The sequence below is a fragment of the Motacilla alba genome, chromosome 8 (genome assembly GCF_015832195.1).
Source record: "Motacilla alba alba isolate MOTALB_02 chromosome 8, Motacilla_alba_V1.0_pri, whole genome shotgun sequence".
NCBI lineage: Eukaryota > Metazoa > Chordata > Aves > Passeriformes > Motacillidae > Motacilla > Motacilla alba.
In genome coordinates, this window is record NC_052023.1 from 30,166,370 (window position 1) to 30,180,473 (window position 14,104).

A 14,104-nucleotide genomic window follows, 5' to 3' on the forward strand; every position below is an offset into this window, starting at 1 on the left:
GATGGGCTCCGTGCTCCAAGTTTCAAGTTTCCCTCCCATCGCTGGAGGGCCCTGAGCCCCAGCCCGGGGGGAGGACCACACGTTCTACATATCCCTGCTGAACTGTTACACATTTCTGCTGTGCTCCTCAGACAGAGGACTCTGCTAGCAGCAAGCAGGAGAGGAGCTGCCATCTGGGACTGCATGTGCTTCCCAGACAGATGGCTGCCTATTCTGGTCGTGTTTTATTTCAAGCAATGGTTCGTACAGCACCAGCGCTAGTGTGAAAATGGGATGTGACAAGATGTGTATTGCTTACACCTTCTGGAAAGTTCAGATAAAACCAAGATGTACAGAATGTAAGAATCAATATAATTAGGTAATTAAGAGAAGCGAAACTCCCCTGGTTTAATGCTGCATTGTGCTGGTGGGTGTTGCAGGCTGTGCATGTGTGTGTGATATGGAACATACATATGTATGGTTCCACCTTTGTGCATGTACACAATGCAAAACCAGTGAGAAATAACGAATGTTTACATCCAGCCATTAAAATAAACACAGCTACCTGCTGCAGCAGGCGTTTCAGACAGAACTGCTGACAACGACACACTCTTTCACCATTTTCACAGGGCAGGAAATCCCCTCCTTGCTGGAGCAGGACACAGGGCAAGGTCCTGCTTCTGCCCCCGTTCCTCAAACATTTTTTCCTGCATTCTGCATAGCAGAACACCAACATCTAGAAATGTCAGCAGAAAGAAGAGCAGCATCACATGCACAAGCTCTTACTGGCTAAGCTGGGGTCATTGCCTTGCTCTCTGCAGAGTCAGGAATTCAGCTCTGGGCAGTATAGGGACACATCCACAGAGAGCTTGACACATTCCCAAGTACATAGGAGTGGTGAAACACAGCTATGAAACCTGTTTCCAAGTTGTTTTGCAGCTCAGGTTGCAATGAAGGCTTGAACTGAACGTGTTAAAAGCCACTGGTCACACATACAGAGCCTGCTGGAAGCTGACTTCCCTCCCCGATGGGAGCCTTGAGCAGCTCACAGCTCAACAACTCCCATCTCCCACAAACAGGCCCTCACACAAACTCAAAGAGAAGGAAAAAGGTGGGAAGAAAAGAATTCAGGACAAAAGTGCCTGTCCCCTGGCTGCCCAAAGGCATGAGTTCAGGTGTAATGAGCTTCTGGAAGAGGCTGTTGCTGTGCTCAGGTACATCTGAGGCTGCACTTTCCTCATGTTCTGCTTCTACAGCCCCAAGAGCAGCGAGGGTCCATCTCATTTTGTACCATGTGAGACACTGTGGGACTTAGGCAGAAGAGCAAGGGAAAGAAAAGTGTTAGCTGAGCCACATCTCAACATGCAAATCCCAAACAGTGAGGTGCTGTGCTCATGGCCCCAAAGCCCAGCTCCTAAGAAGCTCAAGAAAAGCAGAGATGTCCTCTAAAACAGCAATGAGGAGCTGTGCCTATAATCACAGTTCATTAAAATGGGCTAATGCAGATCGGCTGGTGGTGAAAGACCCAAATGGAGTGTTGCATGCTGAGGTTATCAGCATATAAAGTCCCTGCAAAGTTATTATCAGGCAGGCAAGAGAAAATTATGCAGTTCTCCTAAGATTAAACTGCAGGACTGGGACTCAGTAAGGAGTGGGTGGCAGCCAAGGCAGGATCCTGGGTCTGTGTGCACGAGTGTCCTGTGCAGGGACACCAAATCATACTGTGAGATAAGCTCAGGGATGCACAACAGGGAAAATTCAGCTGAGGAGCAAGAGGTGAGCCAAGCAGGTCAAACCACCCTGCAGGCAAGGATCCAAGGGTCAGACCAGCAAGTGAAAAACCTGCCACCTCCACACCCCCCATCACCAACTCTGACGCAGCAAAAGGGGTGTTTGTACTTCCAGTTCCCAAAGTACAGCCAAAAGGACGTTGCATAGAAACCAGACCGTGTTCAGGGAGTTTTGGCAACTCTGTCTTTTTCTCACTTTGCGGCTCCCCGGGTGTCACTCAGAGTGGAAACCTTCAGTCCGGTTCCCGTTAGGTGTAGATGTGATTTCACACTTCTGCCGAGGCAGGTACTTTCTGTGCTGCCGATGGTTAATTACTTGAGGATGAATCACAGCGCTCAGCAGGGAGGTGGGGCAGGCAGAGCAGGTCTGGAGTGGGGAGGAAAACATCTCTGCATCAGGCGGGTGGGCACACGTGTGCAGGATTCGGGAGGAATAAATTCAGAGAGGAGCCGCAATAAATCTCCCAGCCTGGCCACTGCGGTGGGAGTTTCTTTTCCCCCTCCCCGCAACAGGGAAATTCTGCTCTTTCCACGGGGGGTGGGAAGTGGCACAGGGCTGCATTGAAATGTAAATTCACTCAAATTATTAAGCACAAGAGAGCAGCTCCTGCCAGCCCTTTGTTCCGCAGTCAGAATGTGTAATCTAGAAGAATAAATATAGTCAGATATCAGCTAAACAAAGAGACCCGGGGCCATGCATATTCAGCGACCCTCTCCCCCAGGACATCCCTTCCCCCTTTATCAGGGAGGCTCTTTCTGCAGTCAACAATTGTAGATCAAAATGCCCTCATTAACCAGGGCTGAGCTGCAAACCTCTGGCTGTTTCATACTGAGGGTGGGTTCCTTTATTTCTCTCCAGGAGCAGAGATCTTGCTAGCCCCTGCTTACCTCGCCTGTCCCTTTTCCATCCGGGAGACAGGGCAGGGCTGTCCCTGAAGCCCATGGGTGCTGCACTGCCATCAGAGGGATGGGGTGGCTGCGGGACAAAGTCCCAGGGTCTAGCAGCTGTTGTGGCTCCAAAAACTGTCCTACACTTTGCTGCCATGTCCATCCCTGTTCCAGCCAGGAGACCACCCCCAAGAGAGAGCAGAAGCCACCAAATATACCAAATTCTGCCACTTCACACTGGTGACCTGGAGACTCACAGAGATGCTTTTTTAAAAAAACACCGCCCAGAGAAACCATTTCAAACGGGTTTATTTTCCCCCCACAAGCTCCTCACTCCCTACAGCCACCACAGCAGCCCCGGGTCAAACAGAGACCTGCATTGCAAGGTCACACTGTGCTGTGGTGACCAAGGAAGTCGCTCTGTGTCCACTCTCTGGTCACACAGAGCCGGACGACCACACAGGCACAAAGCCATGCTGGGAACAGTGGGAGGGACAGCCCCAGCTTCCCACAGCCCTTCCTGCAGCTCTGGGGAGCTGCAAACCAAGGATTGCCTCTGCCCCAAGCACAGGGAGAGGCGGCTGGAGGGGAATAAAGCACCAGGGAAGGAAAAGAGGGTGTTTAGGTGCTCTCCCCAGCACCTAAACACAGCTTCTCATCTCCAGTGCTGTCAGTCTCACACCTGTCACTACCACTGAGCCTGCTGCAAGGTTTAAAAATGAGGTGGAGGAGGAGGAGGGGGAAAGAAAAAAGAAAAAAAAAATCAATTTGCCTGTTTTTGAGTTATATGAATATAATAAACCCTGAGTGTCCTGCTTTTGGATGCAGTTTGCACTTCCAATAACTCAGCAATATATTCATTAAACAAAGAGAGGTAAAAGCAGCAAGCCATTAAAAATAAAGCACTAGAAGAGGGAAGGCCATGCAGGCTGTAAATATCTTTGACTCTTTTTCAACCTCCATTTTCTTATCCCTGCTCATTCACTAATTGACCTCTGGATCCTGAATCTCAGAACTGTTTCCATCACTGCACTTTGTCCTTCAACCACAGATGCAGCAAAGGATCTCAGGCACTCTCTAAATGCAAAATAACTCACAGACATCCAAAGCAGGAGGCAGAGTACATTTCCCTCATTGCCCTGGTGCTGTGCTACAACACCCCCTGCACAAGGCTACAAAACCATCAAAGATCAGGTGTACCAGGTGAAAAAATACATCCAGTTTTAATCTGTTTATGCACTGGGCACAGACCTTCTGCAGAAACACATGAAATCCTACCTTCTGGTGTTTCAGCTTCATTGCACAAAGTCCACCCAGGGCTATGGACACAGACTCTTCTTTCTGATCCATATGGAGGCATTCTGGCCACAGGGCACTGCTCCCTTTCCTGGCCCAGGCAGGGCTGAGCTCCATGTGGCAGCCACCAGAGCCTCGTGTGCTCATGCAGACTGAGAGACAGCACACACACTGCCACCAAACCATCTGCAAAGGAGGGTTTCAGCACCACTCTGCAAGTCCTGAAGAGGCTGATGCTGTCACATGTAGATCCTCCAAGCCTCCTTCTAGGATCACCGGCTTGCCAGAAGGGTGGCTCTGACCCAGCATCTGAAGTTTTTCTTACCTTGCCCAATCTAAGGGCTTTTACTCCCCAATTAAACACTAACTCCAATCACATGCCACAGCAGCTGATTCAGAAGACAGCACCTGGCTGGCTCAGCACCCTCCAAAAGCCTCCCTAGCAGCTGGGATAGATCTCCCACTTGCCGGGAGGGAAGTGGTTACTCAGCAGGAGGCTCAGCTCCATCTCTGCAGCATCTGGTTCTTTTCTGGAGCTCATCACCCTCTGCCTGGTCTCATTTCTTCACAAGTTCCAGCAGCATCTCAGAGCATCACCCAATGTGACAGCAAAACAGCGAGTGAGGCTTCCCTCACATTTTCTGTGATTAGGAAAACTGCTTGCTGGGGGAGGCAAGCTTCAGTTTGGTGAAGGTGCATGGGTTTTCCTGCCCCAAAACCCATATGAGATTTCTCTATTCCTTGCCTGCAGGCACTCAGAAGGCCACTTTTCCTCCTTTCTGTGGGATTTAAAAGAGCAGCCTTCTCGTGTTCTCAATCCCTCCCAAAGCTCACAGCATATGGCAGTTTGGAAGGAAATTGGGTTAAGAGCATAAAGGCTGTTACAAGAGTTTTGCTAAGTGCTGGTGGTGCAAGGGAAGCCACAGGCAAGGGACAGCCTGGGGATATCACAGGCCCTGAGGCCCTGCTGGGCCTTGGAGAGCAGAAAGCAGGGCCAGGAGCTCCGTTTTACACCTCTTTGATGAGTTATTTGCATCCAGTCCCTGCCAGTGCTGAGCAGCAGAACGAAGAGCTCCAACAAGCTCCTCTCCCTGTGTTCTCTGAGAAAAAGGTGTTCAGTGCAAGAAGGGACAAAAGATGATGCAGCTCTTTGCTTCAGCAAGCCCTGCAGTGCTGCAGGCAGAGAGGCTGGAAAGGACCTGGGGGTGCTGCTTTTGGCAAAGCCCAGGTGGGCAAGTGGAGCAAGGGCACCTGGGCTGTACCAGCCACAGTGTGACCAGCAGGCCCAGGGCAGTGATTGTCCCCTGTGCTGGGCACTGCTGAGGCCACAACTCAAATCCTGTGTCCAGCTCTGGGCCCCTCGCTGCAAGAAGGACATTGAGGGGCTGGAACGAGTCCAGAGAAGGGGAACAGAGCCAGGGAAGGGTCTGGAGCAGCAGGAGCAGCTGAGGGAGCTGGGAGGGCTCAGCCTGGAGAAAAGGAGGCTCAGGGGGGACCTTATCACTCTCTACAGCTCCCTGACTGGAGGATCTAGCCAGGTGGGGATTGGTCTCTTCTCCCAAGAACAAGCAATAGGAGGAGAGGAGATCTTAAGTCACACCTGAGGAGGTTTAGGTCAGATATTAGGAAAAAAATTTTCACTCAAAGGTTGGTCAGGTACTGGAATAGGCTGCCCAGGGAAGTGATGGAATCACCAACCCTGAATATATTAAAAAAACATGTGGGTGCAACACTTGTGGACATTGTTTAGTGCTGGGTGAGGTCTTAGAGGCCTTTTCCAATCATAATGATGCTCTGATCCCACAATTCCTGGAAGTCCTTATTCTCCACATGGCCCAAGGCTGATGGGAAACTGTCCATGCAACCTTTCCCCTCAGGCAACATATTGGACATCTCTGCTTTTATGGATTTTTCTCCTTCCTTGGGCTGGACTGATTAAAGTCATCCAGGTGCCAAGGACATGCTACAGCCAGCAGCTTTGACTGAACAGCTCATGTTTTAACTACAGATCAGCTAATTTAAAGGAAAGTGTTACTTTCTTCCCCTATTAACCACAGCTTTTCTCTCACTGTGACTTTACAATGGTGCACATTTAGCTGAATCAGACACAGAAGAGAGCAGAATCTGGCCTCAGCTATTTGTACTTTGTCCCCTAAACAAAGCCACATTTGATCCGGGATTTTCCTTTCCACCTGCTCACAACTGGCACTAGAAGACATTTTCAGAACAGCACAGCACTTGGACAGTTTCACACGAGATTTCTTACACTGGATTTTTCAGGAGAGTCCAAAAGTTCATCAAATGCTCCTTTATTCCCAGACACCCTCTGATGCATGCACAGGTATGTGAACTCCCACACAGATCTGACACAGAACCATTAGAGAGGAGAAAAAAAATAATTCAGAGTCTCTCAGTTTGACTCATCAGCGAATATTAATTTCTATTGTCATGCAGTTGACTTGTAAATCACCTGGATCATTAACTCAGACCTTTTGTGCAGTAACATTACAAGTTATTTAGACACCATGGTGTTTCCTGCACTCCCACTGCTTTGAACACAGAGTTCTGCTTTCAAGGAAAGAGAGGCTAAATGTGTCCACACAAATCCAGGTAATTCTCCATGGCACTGGCCTGGCTGTCCACATTTGCCAAAATAGCCATACCACACCAACCGTGGCAGCCTTCTGCTGGATCTGCAGGATTTTGGGATGAATGGCAGTCCTGTTTCTGCCAAGAAAAAGGTTTCCACGTGAAGTTTACAGGTCTGGGCAAAAGGCTGAAGTTTTAACTAAGGATTTGTGGCCCTGCATTTCGGAGAGTGAAATAATCTGTATCGATTTATGACATCAAAAGGCTCAGATCTTGTCTCTTTCATATCTATAAATAATAAGTATTGACTATAATAAACCACTTGAGAACAAACTGCTGGAGCTCAGGCTGCTGTGAATACTGAATTAGTGGAGTGATGTGAGGCACAACCTGTTTATTTCCCAGGTTGTTGCTGCCACAGGTGTCCCACCTTGCCAAAGGGTTCTGATCATCCTCATGAAGAAAGGCACGAGCATCCACAGTCTCTGCTGGAAGCTCTAATTTTCTTTTTCTCCAGAGAGAATTGAAAAGTCCAAGGTGTTTCCTTAAAATCCAAGGTGTTTCCAAGCAGTAAGGAATGCTGGCAATAAGATGAGAAGTCACCTGGGCAACTTGCAGCAAGTTCAGATTTTCTGGGGATTTTCTGGGGAATCCTAAAAGGGGCTGAGGATTTTCATCCAGCAGCCTGAGGTGCCACAGGGCTGGACACAATGGAGAGGGAATGTGGCCCTGGAGAGGCGCAGGGGTTCCATTCCCAGTTCAACAGCGACCTCTGCTCTCGGCAGCCTTAAGCGCAGGTGTCACCGATCCGCTGGGTTTGGGGACACCTTCAGACAGATCACCTCGCTCTGTTTTATCTATGGGGAATAAGGACACATCTTTCACACGTGGGCAGCCACCGTGACCTTCAAATCCCATCAGATGGAGCCCAGGGCTCCACGGCCCCAGCAGTTGTTAAAGCATCCTAGGATTTACCTTTTCCTACTTGGCTGATATTTAACCAGATGCCAAGAGAGACAAGGACACCTGGTTTCTGAATGGATTGTTTTCAACATGCCCCAAGAGGGAATATAGATATATGTGCACTCTCTCACACACACGAGACTTGCATGGAATCTCTGGAACTGAGCCGTGTAACCAAGGCAAGCCAATAGGAAGGTTCAGCTTCTAAACCTACCCCTAAACCCCTTGGGGGCTGGGGATATTAGGGGCAGTGCTGGGATGGCTGAAATTCCGTGATATCCACAGGGATACCACATACAACAGGTCAGTTTGAGCTCTCCAGCCTGCAGAACAGTCTCAAGCTGCGCCAAGGGAGATCCAGGCTAGAATTAAGGAGGAAGTTTTTCACAGAAAGAGTGGTCAAATACTGGAACCATCTGCCCAGGGAGGTGGTGGAGTCACCATCCCTGGATGTGTTTAAAAAAAGACTGGATGTGGCACTTGGTGCCATGATCTAGTTGAGGTGTTAGAACATGGGTTGGACTCGATGATCTTAAAGGTCTCTTCCAACCTAGAAATTCTGTGATTCTGTGAACCATTCAAAATATACCAAGGGTACAAGATCTGCCCCAGCTCCTCAAAACAGAGCATCCATCCTTAGCTCTCAGCTCTCCTTCCCCTGCTGGTCTCAACTCACACTTCCACATCTCAAGATCTGGGACGTCCGGGACCCTTCTAATTCTTCACAAAACATCAAGATAGATCCCAAGTCACAGCTGGAAGAGTTCCCCACCCACAGCAGCAGAGGATCCCATAGAAAATCCCACCTATGCCAGGGGTCCAGCAGTAGAGATCCTGTCAGGCTGCAGAAATCAGTGACAGTTTTCACTCCAGCAATTCAATCAAAAGCCACCTGCCCTGTGTGTAGTGATCCACAGGAGCTGGGATTCCAGCAGAATGTGGTTTCCAGACCCTCTGAGGGTCAGCAGAATAAATGGATCCCTCTCCCTGGGAACTGAAGGATGGCAGCGCTTCCAGCTGTTCCTCCCCACCTCAATAAAGCCAGCAGCCCCTTCTAGCCTCCTCCAAAAAGCCCCAAGCTATGGAAAAATCTATTTTGGGCTAAACTAAGACAGCAAGGTGAGAATCTCACACCTTGCAAGCTGCAGAGGTGTTTTATGAGCTCCCCAAAATCTTAATAAGAAGCTGAATATCCTAATGCTCTTAGGTAAAGCAGCTTTTAGGACTGCAGTGTGCTCTGTGGGGGAAAGCTCCACTCTGCTCCCCCTTTCTCCACGCCCACTCACATGACTGCAAGTCATTGGGATAATTCTTAGAAAAAGCAGCAAAGAAAATGAAGGTCAGTTTAAAATATCCTCTCAGCTGTAGATTAAAAAAAAAAAAGCTAAAAATAACTGTTTTGAGCAAGACAGAAAAGACAGAAGAGCTATTAAGCAACTTTGAATTACCCAGCCAAGAGTGTCCAAAGCTTGGACAGAAGTTGGCAGAAAACAGAGAATAGATCACTGCAGCTCCTGAGGACTTGTGTGCTCACCCTACATATGGATATTTATATTTTAAAAAAACCCCAAAACATTTATAAACATCATCTTAACTATAAATTAATGTCACCCCCCATATATATATATAAACCCAAAATATTTATAAACATTACCTTAACTATAAATTAATATCACCCAGCACACATATATATATATTTTAAAAACCCAAAACATGTATAAATGTTACTATAAATGAAAGTATTGGTGTTTATAGGAAGTATTCACATTACTTTAACAACAATTCACAATTTTAACAAATCATTTGCACAAAGACTGTCCCTTTTTCACAGCTTTGTGTAGCTTTACTCCTGCTCAGTACAATCCCATTTGTGTTCTCAGGACTGCATCCACAGCCCATTCACACAGAGCTCCACAACTCAAATGCAGAGAGCTCCAACAGACGAAGCTGCAGTTCACCCAAAAAATATTTATGCACAAATTTCTGTGTGGTTTTAGATACATTTCTATCTAAAGATACTACATAAACAAAGTCCTTACAGGAGGATTTATCAGTAAAAATAGGGATATTAGCCCTTCTCTCTGGTTTTGTCCAGGAGATGTTTTGCCAGCTCTTCCTGGGTCAAACATTTTAACACAAAAAGCACACAACGTCAGTACGTACATAGATTTCTTCTTGGGCAAGTCCCCAAACACAAGTGACGTGGCCCTGCTGGGTGTCTGCCCTCCAAGGCAGCCTTGAACTCCAACCAAAGGCCAAAAAGCAAAAATCTCAGCCCCACTTCAGCCCTTCAGAGCTCCCCAGCCAAGGTAAGAACGTTCTGCTCCACCACAAGCAGAGGTGGCCGTGCCCTTGTCCCCAGAGCCCTCCTGCTCTCTGGTGGGGACAGGTATGAGTGCATCAGCATCAATTCCGTTTTCAGCGCTTAGAAAAAGTGCTTCATAATTCTCAACTTCATAACTCTTCCCATTTTGTCACTCTTAATATTTATAAGACATCCAGGAAATGATTGATTTTCCTTCGGACCCCTTGTCATTCACAGTTGCTTATCTCCTGCGTGTAGGGGGCAATCAACAGATTTATAACAGCCCGTAAAAGTTGTTACCAAAAGTACATCTTCTTTGTGTGTGATCATTTCTAATAACTCTCAGGCACGATAGCAATTACTGACAAAAGTCAGCCTCTGTTAATAGAGTTTATCTCAGTTCATCATATATCCTTTGTCAGTGGAAGCATTTTGACAAGCCTGGGGTTAATTAAAACCAAGAAGACAATAAAATACACCTAATCAAACATTACAGGTACAGAAATCAATTAGCAGATTTATGGCACTTTGGAGCCCTCTATAACGTGCAAAATTCAAAGAAACTGTCAGTTCCATCCCCCCCAAGACAGTGTAATTGAATTTCTAATTGAAACTATTTTTCAATAGGTAACACAATCTGCAAAGTTTGATTTGCATTAAAGTGGCATCTGCAAAGGACAGAAGAATCTAAAAAAATAAAGAAATCCCAGGCTGCTCCTGTTATTACCAGCAATAATTATTATTATTATTTGCATATTTAACATTTTGCTGAAGCCCTTTAGAGTGGCCGAGTCTTTTGCCAAGACTGCTCTAGGCACTGAGATTTCTGTAGAAAGAGCTTATTTGGGTGAAAAGGGGGAAGAAGAAGATTCAGGGTGGGCAGGAATGGGAAATCAGGTCGGCAGAAAACAGTTTGGGCCTGGTGATGAGCAGAACAGAGTCCAAGTGATGATGGTCTGTCCTGAAGGGATGGACACTGGGACCAGTGTGCGGCACAGAGCACCCCAGCAGGGAGGGAGCAGAGGGACAGAGGGACAAGCTGTATGCTGGAGGATGCTGCTGAGAGCCTGGGGACATTCAAATACCTTCATTGGGATGTTTGGCTTTTGTCTCTGAGTGCAAATCTTCACACAGAACAGCTAGTGGCAATTTGGGGGCAGTGGCCACACCCATCTTCACAGAAGAAGTTCAGCAGCTCAGGTGGGACTTTCCAGGAGATCACCCAGCTCCAAACTAGAGCTCAACAAGAATAATAGGATAGGTTCTAAAAGGCCAGAGAAACAGGGCTGTTGCCCAGAATTTCCCTCTGAAATGCAATGAGACAGAAAGCACAGGCTATACTGCCTAATTGCAGTCTATATTATCTATACTTCACACTGCTTCATTTCTTCTGCTGCTTGTAAGACACAGCTAGGAGCTATCGCTCAGTAATTTACTGGGAAATGGGGAAGACTAGAAATGAAAAGTCAGGAGAAATGAAGATACAAGGTCAACAGAAAGCTTTCCAGCACTTGCATCTCTTCCAGTGCAGTGAACCAGATTAACCTCTGGTTTCAGCGCTCTGATAACCAGAATCCAATATAAACAAAAGTATGGCATTCAAAATGAAATATTTGCTGAACTTGGAGTAAAATGTTCATTCATTTTTTTATGTTACACAATGAAACAAAAGGAAAAAAATTAAAATTGGCTTTGTTGAAATATTGCAAGCCCAAACTCCATTATGCTGGGTCCTGCTTTGTGAGAACCTCAGCAGGAATATCAGATTTTAAGAACAACACCACGGACAAAACAAAACAGCAAAGAGAAAAGAATGAATCAACAGCAAAATGGGGCTTTCTGATAATTTTCTCTTATTTTAATGAAACCGGGTAACTGCACAAGGCTCTCAAATTCCACCCAGTTTTGTTTTCCTGCTGTCTCAGCAGCATCTCATCTGGAAGAAAAGCACCTGCAGAGAACGCATCTACAGGAGCTTCACAAGGCATAAACCTTATCCCAGAGAGGAAGGGCATTCCCAGGCAGCTGCCTGGGCAGGATAAATCAGCAAGCAAGGCCCAGGGACAGGGATCTGCTCAGAGGGAGAACAGCCACCTGTAATAGTGATGGACTTTGCAGAGGAGAGATCCCCACGTTAGGAAAGGCAGCTTTTCATCTGGATAGCACTTGCTGTGAAATTAAATCCTGGCACATTTGGGAAATGGTCCATGGAGAGGTGATTAATTCTATTAGAGGATGTAGAGGGAGCTCATTCTTATTTCCTTTGTTAAGGAACAGGAGTCCAGAATTCAGACTGTAACAGGGCAGATCCTTGAAATTGTCACTGCCAACATACACTGCCCACAATTTAAACTGTTCTAGAGGTCCCAGATGGCAAGGAAGCCTCACCTTATCATCACCTCCATGAAGGGAGACATTTTCTGGTTTCATTGGGGTTTGGAGTTTATTTTCCCCCCTGTTGTGGTTGTTTGTTTTTGGAGTTTTTTCTTATTTTAGTTTCTTTTCCTTCCTCATCTTTCATTCCCCTTCTGCTATGAGTACATCTTTTTGCTTACACTGCTCCTCACACACATTGCTTGTTCCAAAAGAATTGGAGGATTTCTGGTACTGAGAAATCCAACCTTGCCCCTGGCCATCACCAGGAACAGCTCCCAGTGCCAGCCCCCGCTGGAATTTGCTGCTAAACCAGAATGAAAAAGGTAGCAGGAGTTAAGAGTAAAAGCAGGTGGGGTTGGGGGGCCAAAGGGCACATCCAGAGGGTTCCAGGTGAGCTGATAGGTGAGAATTGAAGGTTGTGGTTGAGATTTTCCTGGTATCAGCTTAATTCTCTCCTGCTGCAAGTGAAGTTTAATTTTCTCCCTCTGTAAGGCTTGTCATTACTTATCCCCCGGATCATGATTTCCCAGTTCTTTCCCCATTCTTGGCTTTTGAAATGCAGGCTGCAAGGCTGGATACATTCTGCCAGCCTCCACCAAGTAGCACAGAGCGGTCATATCTCTCCCCCGACCCCACAACTTGCTCCTGACACTCCTATTAATGCTTCCAGGAACAAGATTTCTGTTTAAAAGCACATCACTGACTCACTTGTCTGTGATTCACTCTGAAGCCAAACCCTTCCCTGCAGTACTGCTTGCCTAGGCAGCTGTTTCTCATTTTTTTAATCAGATGTTTCCTCCCTAAAGGTAGCATTTGTCATGAATTTCATCTTATTGATTTCTAACCATTCCTGCTGTATAGATAATATTGAACTCAAAGCCTTCTCTGCAGACTGCTGGTAAACTCACACCTCACAGCATCTTCCTGAGGCATTGCAAAGGATTATTTCCTGTATGAGCCAAGATATTCATGCAGGAGAACTGAACTCAGTGCAGGGAATTTGCAGAACTAGGGGAATTTTTTTTTAAATTAAAAAAAAAAATTAAATCACTTCTTGACAGTAAGCCAAGGGCAACTGTTCTTTGAGAAATGTTCTTCCAATAAATAAGTGTGATCCCACTTGCTAAGCAAATTCAGTTTATGCTGATTTTACAGTGGTGTCCTCAAGGAGAACAACTGCAGTCAATAGAGGCATTGCAGCAACTGCCCCTTCCCTCACCCACCCAGCAGCCATGCAGCCCAGAGGAAAGATTCCCTTTGTATGATCCCCAGTCCAAGGAGAGGGCCCAAAATACTTCCTTGTCCCTCCCAAGTGATAATACCTTGATCCTCCCTATCTGGAATGTCACAAGCCTTCAGAATCCAAATGGTGTGGTATTTTCTGTGTCCCCCAGAAGGAAGAGGAATTGAGAATCTGACTCTCTGTTCTTAGAAGGCTAATTTATTATGATTATTATATGATATGATATTATATGATATTATATTATATTATATTATATTGAGAGGATACAGGCAGAAGGCTACAAAGAATGATAATGAAAACTTTTGACTCCTTTCCAGAGCCTGACCCTGATTGGTCATTAAGTCAAAACAATTCACCTGTTGGATAAACACTCTCCAACCACATTCCAAAGCAGCAAAACACAGGAGAAGCAAATGAGATAATACTGTTTTCCTTTTTCTCTGAGGCTTCTCAGCTTCCCAAGAGAAGAATCCTGGGCAAAGAGGATTTTTCAGAAAATATGATGGTGACACAATGGGGCAGACCTTTTCATACTGCAACCACCACATTCCAACCCAGACAAAAACTCTGCTTTTTAACTTGATTTCATAGAATCACAGACTGGTTTGGTTTGGAAGGGACCTCAAAGATCATCCATGGCAAGGACACCTTCCACCATCCCGGCTGCTCCAAGCC